Genomic DNA, 13,713 nt, shown 5'->3' with positions numbered 1-13,713 from the left:
AAGTGCAATGCTTATGGTATTTCTCCTCTTGCTCAGACTACATGAGGGGCATAAATTCAAATTGAGGAAGGATGGTTGCAGGATAGATGTGGAAAGGTTTGCCTTCAGCCAGGGGATGATTGATTGTTGGAACAAACTTCCATCTGTTGTGGAAGTGGGCAGTTCAAATAAATTCAAGGTGGAACTAGACAAATTACGATGGACAGGTGATTTGGGAAGTTTTTTTTTTTTTTTTTTGCTGATGCTGTATAAGCTTGCTTTCTTGCTCCTATGGCACTAGTACTAATAATCCTTCAGTAAATGAACAGTATTCAAGTTCACATTCATTGTTTTAGTCATATTTCTCCTCTGTGAGTGTATTTGAGCATCTTGCACTGATAAGATATAGCAATAACGTAATGCTCAGTTATCAGGTGCAACATTACACACATTTCATGTGTTCAAATCCACATGATACCAATAGAAAATGGGTATTTTTGCAGGTATTTTATATCTTGTGAACCCCCCTAATTCTATGCAGACCTCCTGGAATGTAAATAGAAAATTTATATTCCAGAATGTGCACACAGAAATTTTGGAAAACATTTGATTACAACAATGTTAGGTGAATTTTAATAACTTGGTATCTTGTGGAGATAATAACTTTATTGAAATTTTAAAGAGGAATTGGACAAACATATAGTAGAAATAATGAAATGAGTGAGTGAAGTTTTTTTCCTTCTTTGTATTATTATGCAATATTAACAGTTACTATTTCCCTTATTCTAAGCTCTTTAAGCATTAACTCTAATTCCTCATGTTAACTGACAGTATAAAAATAGTTCATTCAACATTGTTGTATAAGCATATCTGATATAGCTATTCACATCTGAGTACTACTGCTACAGAATAAGTTTAATTTCAGCATGCTGGGTGGCAGAGGGATATTAATGTACTTTTCTTTGGAGCAATGTGACTTGTATTAAAGATCCTATTGTCAACAGACAAAAGTATGGTTCAAACATTGCTTATAAAGCAATGTAAAAATACCCAAAATTTTAAAATTCTATTCCAATTATTGAGTAATTAATGTTTCAAATCAGATAAATGGGATCCACAAGGAAAATGTGTATGCTTGGGCCATGAGTATTTTCCTTAATACATGCATTAAAAACCGGTGTATATATATCTCTCTTTGGGGTCCAGTAAGTTACGTGTGTGTGCCTAATTGGATGCATGTGATGCTTTTTGTGTGAAGTGAATGTGGAGTTCATCCTGTAAAGGTTTTTAAAGACTGTTTTTAAAGACTTGTTAATGTATTTCCAAGATGAATTTATGATTTATTCATATTTATGAAATTATATTTTTCAAAATAGAATTTTTGGGCAGAGTTAACTTAGTATAGAACTTAATATGTTTTGATTACCTGGTTATAAAATTAAATTTAGTATTGATTTTAACTAGATCGTATGTATAGCTTAGCTTAATTTTCAGCACTCACCTCATAGTAATCCGCTTAGCTGGTGGAGGGTTTTACTATATACATAGTGGTTATAGGATTCTAATACTTTACAGGGATTATGGGTTTAAAATTAAGTTATGGGCTATAAAAAAATTTTTAAGAAAGGAAAGGAAAATATATTTTCCTTTCCTTTTTCTCTTCATTTAATTTAATTCAATTAGGCAACCATGGAAGGTGCACTTTCCTTTCTTAAAAATTTATTTTCAAGGAAAATAAAGGAAAAATATATTTTCCTTTCCTTTTTCTCTTCATTTAATTTAATTCAATTAGGCAACCATGGAAGGTGCACTTTCCTTTCTTAAAAATTTTTTTATAGCCCATAACTTAATTTTAAACCCATAATCCCTGTAAAGTATTAGAATCCTATAACCACTATGTATATGGTAAAACCCTCCACCAGCTAAGCAGATTACTATGAGGTGAGTGCTGAAAATTAAGCTAAGCTATACATACGATCTAGTTATTACATTACAGCACATAAGGACTCCTTAAAAAATCAAGTATTGATTTTAATTATTTGTAATACTAAATTTCAAGACGTAATCTCATCTTGTTCTGATGATCTCATCTTGTTCTTAAAAGAACTGTACGTATTTATGTGCTCTTTATGCGTTTCGTGTAGAACCCTTCAAGAATACAGAGTTCCAATCAGTTTGTGGAGACTGTGAATAAAAGACATTATTATTCCACTCTTTTTAAACAGCAAGAGGAAAAAGAGTTTGATTACATCTGCCAAAGCTAATCACACTGTCTGTAGTGGTTGATGCATTTAAGATGCCACAAAGGAAAATCAGATAAGAGAAATGGTCTATGAGATGAAGGTAAAATGTCATAAAGAATTGAGAAATATATGTAGAAACACCAATTTTGAAGTACAGATTGAAATTAATAATAATAATAAAAAAAATGACTGGATAAAAGCCCTTTGTTTAATTTTCATACTGTTCAACAGGTGCATCCTTCAGTGAGTATAGACCAAGTTATTTAATGTTGGATGAATTAACATGAAAAATGCTGGGAAGTAACAAGACTGTTAAAATCAATACTATTAGAATTTTAAAGCCTGAAAAGACTTCAAGCTTGAATAAAAACAGTAAATATTAAAAAGCCTGTAATATTCATTTATATTCCATTTAATAGTTTAATGGATATCATAATGGAGGTAACTTCTGTAATTTATAAATGATACATTTTCCTAGATTCAGTTACTATATTGGCTTCACTGAAAGAAATGAAAACATTTGAAATACAAAATTTGGTAGTTTGATAGATTTAGAAAGAGTTATGTTAAATATAATCAAAAATAAACAAGTATAAACTTTATTTTGCCTTAAGCTTGGAAACTAGGCAATGGAATTTTGTCCAGCCTTTTTTCTTACATTTTACTTATTTAGCTTGAAGCCTTCTTAGGTACAAAAGTATCTGAAGATACTTTTGTACATAAGAAAGCTTTTATTATTTTGAGCTCTGAAATATATTCAATGATCAAAGTAACAGTTTATATGTGATTTTATAGTGACTATGGAGTGGTAGTAAATTTAATTTTTTGGTTTTTCTATATTTTATTCACTTCAAATATTGCTCTTATATTCTTTATTCCTGTTCCAACAAATATAATTTTGCCATTTCATTATATTTTCTGTCCATGAAATATGTTAAGGGTTTTAGCCTCAGGCTGCGAGAGATTCAGGCAACATACAAGTTAGTGCAAACGCATCATATTAGTATGCAGCTAAACTCTGAATTAGCAAAAATATGCAAAGGTGGCATCGTTTAAGTTATATCTCATATTGTGAATACCTTCACAACGAGTTGCCATGATATTGCACTACTTTGAATAAGTAATGCTTTGCCAAAAGAGAAGACTGTTGTTACTTATTCTCAGCGGATACCACCAACCAGACAGCACTGTTTCAGGGCTATTTGGGTACCTATCCACATATTACATATTCACTATCAGGGTACCTATCTACCCACTGAAGAAGGGCCAAAAATCTCTGAAACAGTGCTGTCTGGGTGGTGGTATCCGCTGAGAATAAGTAACAACAGTCTTCTCCTTTGGTGAAGCGTTACTTATTTGAAGTAGTACAATATCATGGCAACTCATTGTGAAGGTATTCACAATATGAGATATAAATTAAACGATGCCACCTTTTCATACTTTTGCTAACTCAGAGTTTAGCTGCATACTAATATGATGCATTTGCACTAACTTGTACATTTTCTGTTCATATAAATGAATTCATTGATATTCAATTAGTAATTTTTGCATGGTTATTTTTACGACAATAATGTGTGTCAGTATTGTAATAGTTAGACTGTACAGTATGCAAATTGGTCCATGGACACATATTCCTACAGATGTATGTGTTACTGTAAAAGCCTGAAATCTGTTAAATCCTAGCATTTACCAGTTCATTTTGGTAAAAGTTCAAAATATCAAAAAATATTCCACATCAATAATTCATTCACTTTTCTTATTTTTAATCTGGAATCAGGAATGTGGGGTCGATAAGACCCAGAAAATCTGAAATATTGTCTGGGCAATATTTCAGCAATTTGTTCTCTTTGTCTACTCCATCCACACAGCTGAAACAACTAATAACTGTGTTTTTAAAATGTTTTGTTTGATTTCTCCACCGAAAATTACAGGTCTCTGCTAATTATTCATGCAAACAGGAAAAATGTAGGACTCAAATTATATCTAATTATATACACATATTGAGTAGCATCTGTCAGATACAATTATTGATGGCAAGCTGCCTTTATTGACGTGCACTTGTATGCATTCATTGAAGCTTATTTCACTCTCTGACAAATCTAAAGGGAGTTTTATTTAAAAAAATTAACTAAAAGTAAATGTTTTTAATATAAAAAATGGATTTTTAGTTTTGTTCAGAAAAGGTTGAAAATAAAGATGGTGTCAAAAAGTCAACACATTTGAATTATTCCTTGCCAGTTTTTAAAATGCACATGCATGGGCTCATTTCAACCCCAGTGCCTAGAGAAGTACCAGATAAGTACTTTGAACATCCAGATCAGAGTTAAACAGGGGAATATATACTGCTTATCCTACAAGGTTGCTTGGTTAATGTTTTCGCTATATTTGGAATATAGTGAATATGTAATATAGACAACCTTGCTGGGATGTGAGATATATCCCTAATAAAAAAAAAAAGTATATAAGTGCAGCCATTATCAACCCACTGCAGGATGGAAGCCTCCTCAACAATTCATGTTGAGGGAAATGGACCATAATCTACCACGCTGGTTCAGTGCGGGTTGGCAGATCGACTGTGTTCAGCAGTCAGGGGCTTGAACCCCGGTCTACTCAAAGAGCGTGTGCTACTGCACTCCTGCTCCTGCCCACTCGGCTACAGAGGCCATATCCCCAATACCCTTCTTTAAAATTGGGAAAAGTGATGAAGCAGAAAATTATTTCTGCTTCCCTTTTTTGCACTGTCACCCAGACGTGGATTGAGGATGAAATCACTCAGATGCGGATTGAGGATGAAATAAATACAAATACTACTTGTAAAATAATAAGAGAAGTTTACCTCAATATAGTATGTAGAACACTTCTGTGGAAGTGTTCTACGTACTATATTGAGCTAAACTTCTCTTATTTTGATATCAATTTGGAATCTCCTCTCTTTGATCTTCTCTGGCTTAAAATCTCTCTACCTCATTGTGCCAAATTCTTCTGTTGTCTCTACCGTTCTCCCAACTTGACTAATCACTTGGAGCTCTTTGACTTCCTCTCTTTGCAACTTGACTTTCTCCAGTCCAACTTTCCTAACAGTGAGGTAATTTTCCTTGGTGATTTTAATGTTCACAACTCCAGCTGGCTTCCGTTTTCTAGTCACACGGACACAGCAGGTCAAGATGCTGAGGCTTTTGCAATTACTAATGACCTAGCACAGATTGTTCATTTACCTACAAGAATGCCGGACAATCCTAATCATACAGCCAATACGCTTGATCTTTTTCTCACAAACAACCCTTCTAAGTACACGGTCAAAGTGAGAGGTCCTTTAGGCACTTCAGATCACAACTTGGTCATTGTCTCTTCTCCAATGGAACCTTTATCTCATAGCTATTCCCAACCTCGTGTTATTTGGCATTACAAGAATGCAAAATGGGATGACCTGCGAGACTTCTTTTCTTCTTTTCCTTGGTTGGATTACTGTTTCAAAACTTTTGATGTCAACGTTTGCTCAGATCGTGTCAGTGAAATTATTCTTGCAGGAATGGAATCCTTTATCCCACACTCCACTTTAAAATCTCGTCCTTTATCTAAACCTTGGTTTTCCAATAAATGTGCTAAGGCTGTTCAAGAGAAGAATGTTGCATATCGTAATTGGCTTGTCTCTAATTCTTCAGTTTCATTTTCTGCCTACACCAAAGCTCGCAACAATTGTAAAGCAGTTATTAATCAGTCCAAACTAGAGTTTGAACAGGCTAAGAGTAGAAAACTTGCTTCTTGCCCTAATGGTAGCCGAGCATTCTGGTCTCTTGCCAAAGCTATTGGCCGCAACTTTTGCCCATCTCTGCTCCCACCTCTGTCCAAACCAGATGGTTCTGCTGTCACTTCAGCCAAGGATAAAGCTGACTTGCTAGCATCCCATTTTTCTTTCAGCTCATGTATTAATGATCTTGGTAAAACACCTCCCACCATTCCCAACACACTCCATTCAATGCCTCCTGTGGTCTTCCGTCAAAAGGATATCAGATGGATTTTGATGAATCTTGATGCTAAGAAAGCTCCAGGTCCTGATGGTATTTCTCCAGTTGTTCTCAAAACCTGTGCTCCTGAACTTACTCCTGTTCTTTGCCGCCTTTTTTCACTTTCTTCTTCCAAAGGTGTTTTTCCTTCTGCTTGGAAATTTGCTCATATCCAGCCAGTTCCTAAAAAGGGTGACAAATCCCTCCCATCCAATTATCGTCCCATTGCAATTACTTCTACTCTTTCTAAAGTAATGGAGAAATCAATTAACCGCCAACTCTTAAACTACCTAGAAACCTTCCGTCTGATCAACGATCGCCAGTATGGATTCCGTCAGTGTCGATCCACTGGTGATATTCTGGCTTATGTTACCCATTTATGGACTAATTCAATAGAAAGGTTCGGTGAAACACAAGTAGTTGCTCTTGACATCTCAAAGGCTTTTGATCGTGTTTGGCATAAAGGTCTTCTAAACAAGCTTCCATCTTATGGTTTGCCAACTGGTTTTAGTAATTGGTTATCCAGTTTTCTCTCTGATCGCTCACTGAGGGTGATGGTAGATGGCTCTCTGTCTTCTAACGTCTCCACTAATAGCAGTGTCCCCCAAGGTTCAGTTCTTTTCCCCACTCTTTTCCTCTTGTATATTAATGACCTTCTTCCATTGACTGGAAATCCTATCCATAGTTTTGCCGATGATAGCACATTGCATTCCACTTTCCATTTTGAGAAACCTTGTCCTGCTCAATCAGCTTCAACTTCTCAAAAATCTGCTACCAATTCCTTAAATGCCGATCTTCAGGTAATTCTCCAATGGGGCAAAGACAACTTAGTTGATTTCAACCCTTCTAAAACTCAGTCTTGTCTTATATCTCGCAAAAAGGATTCTTCTGCTCCTATGCTTATCTTTGGTGACACTCCAATTTCTAGGCAAAATGATATACAGTGAAACTTCCCTTTAACGGATAGCCATGGGGAACGAAAATGTGTCCGTTAGAGAGAAGTGTCCGCTAACAAGAAGTCTGAGGGGAAAAAAAAAAAAGAAAGAAAAATGGTTAAACGTTTAATGTAAAATTAAATTAAAATATATACAGATTTTGAACAATATTTTTGTAAATAATGTACATACAATTGTGCTATGCATATTATGACTTTATCTTAAGAAAAATACATACAGTAATAACTTATTTTCTTCTGCACCTTCTTCCGGCTGATAATTTTGTTTTCAACATTTGTTTGGAGTGAAGAAACCATCGAAAGTCCTTCAGTATCTTTTTCAGCGGCGAAAAACATTTTTAAACGATTGATTCGATGAGCGCTTCTTCTATTTTCATCGGTGGTTCGTCGTTAATATGTTCTTCGACAGAATGACCTCCTTCCATTTCTTTATCCTCATGAGGAACTTCTTGAAAAATATCGATGATAATGTCGTTGATATCTATAGCACCAGCTTCTGTAGTGAGGTTCGAGTCTATATCTTTGTAGCCAGGGTCACTTGTAGCTGAAGTATCGTACATTATCAATAGATGTTGAAGTTCTTGTTTTTCTTGGTGCTCCACATTGCTGTTCACAACATCAATTTCTGCGTTTGAGAAGCCAGACTTTACAAAACAGTTCATTACAGTTTGTTTTCTAATTGTGTTTACTAAAGAGGAAATCCATTGAATCGCATCTAGGATGCTGATTTTCTTTGCAAGGTCACTCGCACATTTTACCTCGTTCATGTTTGCAGTGAGATGTCTTAAAACACGTTTTCTGTAGTGAAGTTTAAAATTTTTTATTATCCCTTGATCCAAGGGCTGACGCTCTGCAGATGTGTTTGGTGGCAGAAAAACGATTTGAATGTTATACAATTCAATGTGCGGGTGAGATGCAGCATTATCCATGAGAAGAATAATTTTTCTGTTTTGACGAATCATGTTTTGGTTAAAGTGACTTATCCGTTCGCTCATGATATCTCGTGTCATCCACGCTTTTTTATTAGACTGTCAGTCAACATTCAAAAGATTCAACTTTATGCCCTTGAAACAACGAGGATTTTGTGGTTTTCTCATAACAACTGGTTGTTCAAAGTCTCCCAGCATATTTGTACACAGTTGTACAGTCAAGCGTTCCTTAGAAATTTTTCTGCCCTGGCACTTTTCGTTTTTTAGACTCATTGTTTTTTCAGGAAGAGCTTTAAAAAAACAACCCTGTTTCATCACAGTTGTAAATATCCTTAGCTTCAAAATCACAACATAAATCTTCCAATTTGACGGTCTACTCTGTTACAAACCCAGTATCAACAGATCCACCTTCACCACTTACGGTTTTCCAAGAAATTTTATGCCGTGTTTTGAACTTGTCTAGCCATCCCACAGAAGCTTTGAACTCATTTACTCCCATAGATTTCGCAACCTCCAAAGCCTTTTCCCTAATAATAAGCCCATTAATGGGAATTTTTTTAGCACGTTTGCGACAAAACCACTCATATGTAACATTGTCGATTTGAAGTCCAACAGTTTTCGGGAATGATTTTTGAACCTGATCATTTCTGTGTTGCCAAAATTGTTTGAACAGTTAATTTTTTTTCTTTAGGATGTCGCTTACCTGCGTCTTCCGGATTTTGAATTTTGCAGCGAGATTGCTAACACTGTTTTTTTGCCAATCATACACATTAATGAGTTGGACTTTATCTTTTAAAGTTAAATGTTTACGAGAAGACATTGTGCACTTCACACGACACTGAAAAAAACTGAAAACTGAAACTGAAAAGACGAAAGGCCGACAAAATCCCTTCCCCCATCTGCACACACTGAATTCATCAGAAGTTTTACACGTGGCTTAAAATTCTTGAAAAAGGGTTTAGAACAGCGACGTAAACCTTGATAAAATTCAGAGAATCGGAAATAGAAAATAAACACACAATTGAGACAATACGTGGAAGAAAAGTTCCTAGAAAAAGGACCGTGAGCTCTCCCGCATTCCGTTGTGGGGAGATCAAATTAAGTGCTAATCTAAACGAAACAGTGCAGATTGCCTGTCCGCGTCCGTTACAGAGAATGTCCGCTAGACAGAAGCTGCAAACAGGTTAAAACCAATGGAGGAGAGTTGGGGAATTTGAAAATGTCCATTGTAGAGAGATGTCCGTTAACGAGAGGTGTCCATTAGGAGAAGTTTCACTGTATCTCTTTTGGGGATTACCCTGACTTCTAATCTCTCTCTCTTGGCACAAGCACATTACAAATATTGCTTCCTCTACATCTAAAAAACTTGATTTTTCTCTTTCGCTCTCGGCGTTACTTTTCTTCCAAACAGCTGCTCACTCTGTATAAATTGCAAATCTGCCCTGCCATGGAATATTGTTCCCACAACTGGGGTGGTGCCCCCAAAACCTCTCTCTCAGGCTTCTTGATTCCATTCCGAAGAGGGCAGTTAGGTTAATTAATGATTCATCTCTAACAGAGTCTCTCCACTCGCTTTCTCATAGACGTACTGTTTCTGCTGCATGCCTCTTCTACAGATACTTCCATGGGCACTGTTCTTCTGAATTGGCTTCTATAATTCCCGCCCTCTCTTTCAAAACAGTCTGAACACTTGCCGCCACCAGCCAACATCCATTTACTGCCCAACTTCAAACCCACAGAACCAACTTTTCATCTTCCTCATTTATTCATTCAACTGCCGTTTTCTGGAACAACCTTCCTTCATACGTATTTCCTGAAAATTACAATCTACAGAAGTTCAATGTCTTGCACTTGGGCATCGCGTGACACAGAGACAACCCCTAAGGCAGAATGCGCTGGTCCCGAAGGAACTAGTAGTTGTTGGTGACTCTATTGTCAGGGAAACGGGGAACATGCTTTGTAAAAAAGATAGGTGGAACAGGACCAGGGTATGTCTGCCAGGGGCAAAGGTTGATGACGTTGTAGAGCGAATATCATCTTTTAAGGGCACAAAAGGTGATATAGTTGTACACGTTGGCACTAATAATATTAAGAGTAGGAGACCGGCAGAATTACATAACAAGTACAGGTCACTGTTGAACAAAAGCCGAGAATTAGGGTTGAATTTGAAAGTGTCTGCAATTCTGCCCAGACACGATAGGAGGGAGTATATGATGAGAGCCTTGTCGATCAATTCGGCCCTGGAAAGATTGTGCAAGGCTCAAGGGGTAGAATTTTTTTCAGCCTGGACTGTACTTGTTAACAGGAGAGATTGCTTCTACAGGGATGGGATACACTTAAATAGAAAGGGTGCAAGAATATTGGCTGATGCTATCGAGGCAGTGTTAGGTGGGTCGGAAAACTGCTAGCTTGGGGGGAGACAAAGACCAATAGATTGACAGTAGCCACTGGCAGAGGTGAAAGAGATTCTTGCACTGCTTCTATTAGAATGAGCAGAAGCCTGAAAAACAAGATGCATGGTATTTCAGAGACTGCTGGGAGCCATTGCGGTACAAGTAAACACATGGGTTGTGTTAGGGTAGCTAAGAATAGAAACAGGTGCAGGTATACTTGCGTGTACACCAATGCTAGGAGTTTAGTAAATAAATTTGATGAATTTGAGGTATTGCTCAAAACATCGAAGGCAGATATTGTTGGGATATCAGAGACGTGGTGTCACACAGATATAAGGGATGCAGAACTGCAATTTGGGTAGTACAATGTCTACAGAAAGGATAGACAGGATAGGAAGGGGGGAGGGGGTTATGCTATTAGTTAAGAAACACATAAAAACCAAGGAAGTGAAGCCAGTCGACATCGCTGGACAGTGCAGTGTGGAGTCAGTTTGGTGTGACATAAACATTGGGAGATCAAAATTGACAGTAGGAGTGTGCTATAGGCCTAATGACTCTGATGAGTATAATAAGGAACTGTACAGGGAAATAGAGTGGGCCAGTAAATCAGAGTGTCTTATAATGGGAGATTTTAATTTCCCAGATATTGACTGGAATTTGGGGGCTGGTAACTCACACACTACCAGGGCTTTTGTGGATTTATTGGATGATTGTTTTCTACATCAGCATGTTCGGGAGGCAACTAGAGGGAGTAATACTCTTGATTTGATTATCAGCAGTGATTCTTCATGCATTAAGAATCTGCAGATTTTAATTTGCACTGTAATTTGCAAAACTTACACTGTAAGTTTTGCAAATTACAGTGTCTGGAGACTAGGCACCAGCGAGGTGATCTGATAGAGGTGTATAAAGCCTTGAATGGTTTAAGCATGCTCAATGCTGATGGGATTCTTCCTCTAGCTCAGAAAAATCACCTGAGAGGGCATAAATTCAAATTGAGGAAAGACAGATGTAGGATAGACGTGCGGAAATTTGCCTTTAGCCAGCGGGTGGTTGGTTGGTGGAACAGACTTGCATCCCCGGTCGTGGAAGTTGATAGCCTAAATAAGTTTAAGGCTCAGCGCGATAGGTGTTTTGAACGAACAGAGGGGTGATGTGAAGTGTTTTTTTTTTTTTTTTGGCTGATGCTGCATAAGCTTGCTTTCTTGCATCAAATGCCTCTACTAATGCTAATGCTAATGTCAAGAAATATCTTCTTTTGTCTTCTCAACCTCCAACTCAAGCACGGTACTAAGTACTATAGGTTCTAATACCTCTCGTGTTTGGGGTTCACATAAAAAAAAAAAAAATCAACGTAGAATGTATTGAGCATTACAGTTCTGGTTCATACTATCTAATACAAATACTACATAGCTTTTTAAAAAACTTGTTTTTAGAGAGTTTTAATCATCCATACATTGATACATATTTTTCTTTCAACCGTAAAAATTATTATTATTAGAAATTATCTCTCTATACATTAGAAGAGTTTTCCTCCTAGTGATATCTAATCGAGCCAATGGGAGAAGAGGGCAAGGCAATTACATCACTACAAATGCAATTAATTATTGACAACTGCCTCCATAATGTTCACCAACCTCGTGCACATGCTTCACTGTCTAACATTTGATGTTCCATTGTAACGTTTTTTTGTATGTTAATGAATATTGTATATTTGTAAATAGTTTAGTACATATTTTGTAAATATTTTAAATATTTGTATAGTTTGTAAATAGTTCAGTTAAATATTTTAGTCCTGCTATTTCAGATGCAACAGTATTCCTCATGCGTTATGGAACACGAAGCAAAAGGCCCTTTCCTAAGAGACCTATGTAAATGCAGGTAAATAATTACATAGCGATATTTATTCGACCTGGAGAATTCACACACTACAAATACACAGGTAAATAATTACATAGGAAATTTCCTGATTAGATATTGATCAGTGCATTTCAGCAGGTGTCTTTTACATTAAAAAGCGTGTGCTGGGTGGGCAAGCAGGGGCCAAAGCCCCCTACTTTATTATTATTTATCACAACCTTAGAAAATATTTGCCCTGAAAATGAATGCCCCTTTTCGCGTGAAGCCCCCAGCCATGGCCGGTTTGGGAGTAGTGTTAACGTGGCCCTGTTGTCACCAAAGATCTTTTGGGATAGGGAATATATCCTCCCTATGCCATTGTTTAAAAAAAAAAAAGTAAGAATTGGACAGTGTAGAAACTATAAGAAAGGAAAGCAATAATAATATTCACTATATTCAGAGTGCCTAATATAACAGTACTCAGTTAGATAACATAAAAGAATTCTCAAATGTGATTGCAAACAAGCTTTTACCAATGCAAACTGTTAACTACTAGAATTTACCATATCGGGATGGTAGGTCTGAAATAAAATGAAATATCTCAATATTTCAGTTTTTGTCACTGCCAGCTGTAAATCTTAAGATTTATCATGTCAGAGCTGTAAAAGTCGAAAAATTAAATGAATGTTTTGTGCTTTTGCCAAAGTGAACAGTAAATCTTAGAACTTTATGAATTTCACTCTTTTACAGTAACAATTTCTCTTCCACTTTTTTCTCATTTATCACAAAATCATTTAGTCAAAAATGATTAATGAAATTAATGAAAATGCAGAATACCTATTCAGTTTGTCAGCAACCTGAGCAGGATCATGATCAGTTAAACCATTCATATCTAGTGGACTAATGTGATTCGTCTCTTTCCTTCTAGTGTTTACATAATTAAAGAAGTCTTTGTTGCTTATCATTGCATTCTTTGCCAGAGATGTCTTTTAATCTGCCTTAATTTGCCTAACCTACTTTGTGACTTGGTTGCAGACTAATTTATATCTACCATAGGCTTCTGCATCACCTGATAATTTATATGCATCCCTTGCATTTTTCTTCTCTGCCACAAATCTCATCATTTCACCTGACATCCATTTGGATATAAGCCTGGAGTGATATTTCTTAGTAGGTATTAAAGCCTAGTAGCTTCTACAATTACTTCCTTAAATGATTTACATTTAGAATTTGCTGTTGGTAACATCATCAGATGATCCCACTGTATAGAATTTAAAAACTAACAGATCACTGTAGTTACTGATAACTGTAGTCTCTGATGTACCAAAGCAAAAGCCCTTTCCCTTGCCTTTGACAGTAGTTGCATCTTGA

The 13,713-nt window shown here is 36.4% G+C and overlaps 1 protein-coding gene across 2 annotated transcripts in view; it reads left to right on the top strand.

The window, feature by feature from the left end:
- LOC150076141 (acyltransferase PGAP2-like) overlaps positions 1–13,713 on the top strand; it is a 227,807-nt gene that overhangs the window by 194,017 nt on the left and 20,077 nt on the right. Inside the window, exon 6 of one of the 2 annotated variants that reach the window (XR_016547816.1) lies at positions 2,124–2,322. The exons of the other annotated variant lie outside the window; for it this stretch is intronic. The gene's annotated coding sequence lies outside the window, so the exon portion shown is untranslated. The remainder of the gene's footprint in view (positions 1–2,123; positions 2,323–13,713) is intronic. 2 annotated transcript variants of the gene reach the window in all.

Source organism: Mastigoproctus giganteus, chromosome 13 (genome assembly GCF_048544385.1).
Source record: "Mastigoproctus giganteus isolate SK-2022 chromosome 13, ASM4854438v1, whole genome shotgun sequence".
In the NCBI taxonomy this organism is placed as follows: Eukaryota; Metazoa; Arthropoda; class Arachnida; order Uropygi; family Thelyphonidae; genus Mastigoproctus; species Mastigoproctus giganteus.
Note: the sequence above shows the minus strand (reverse complement) of the source record. Positions and strands in the feature narration are given on the sequence as shown.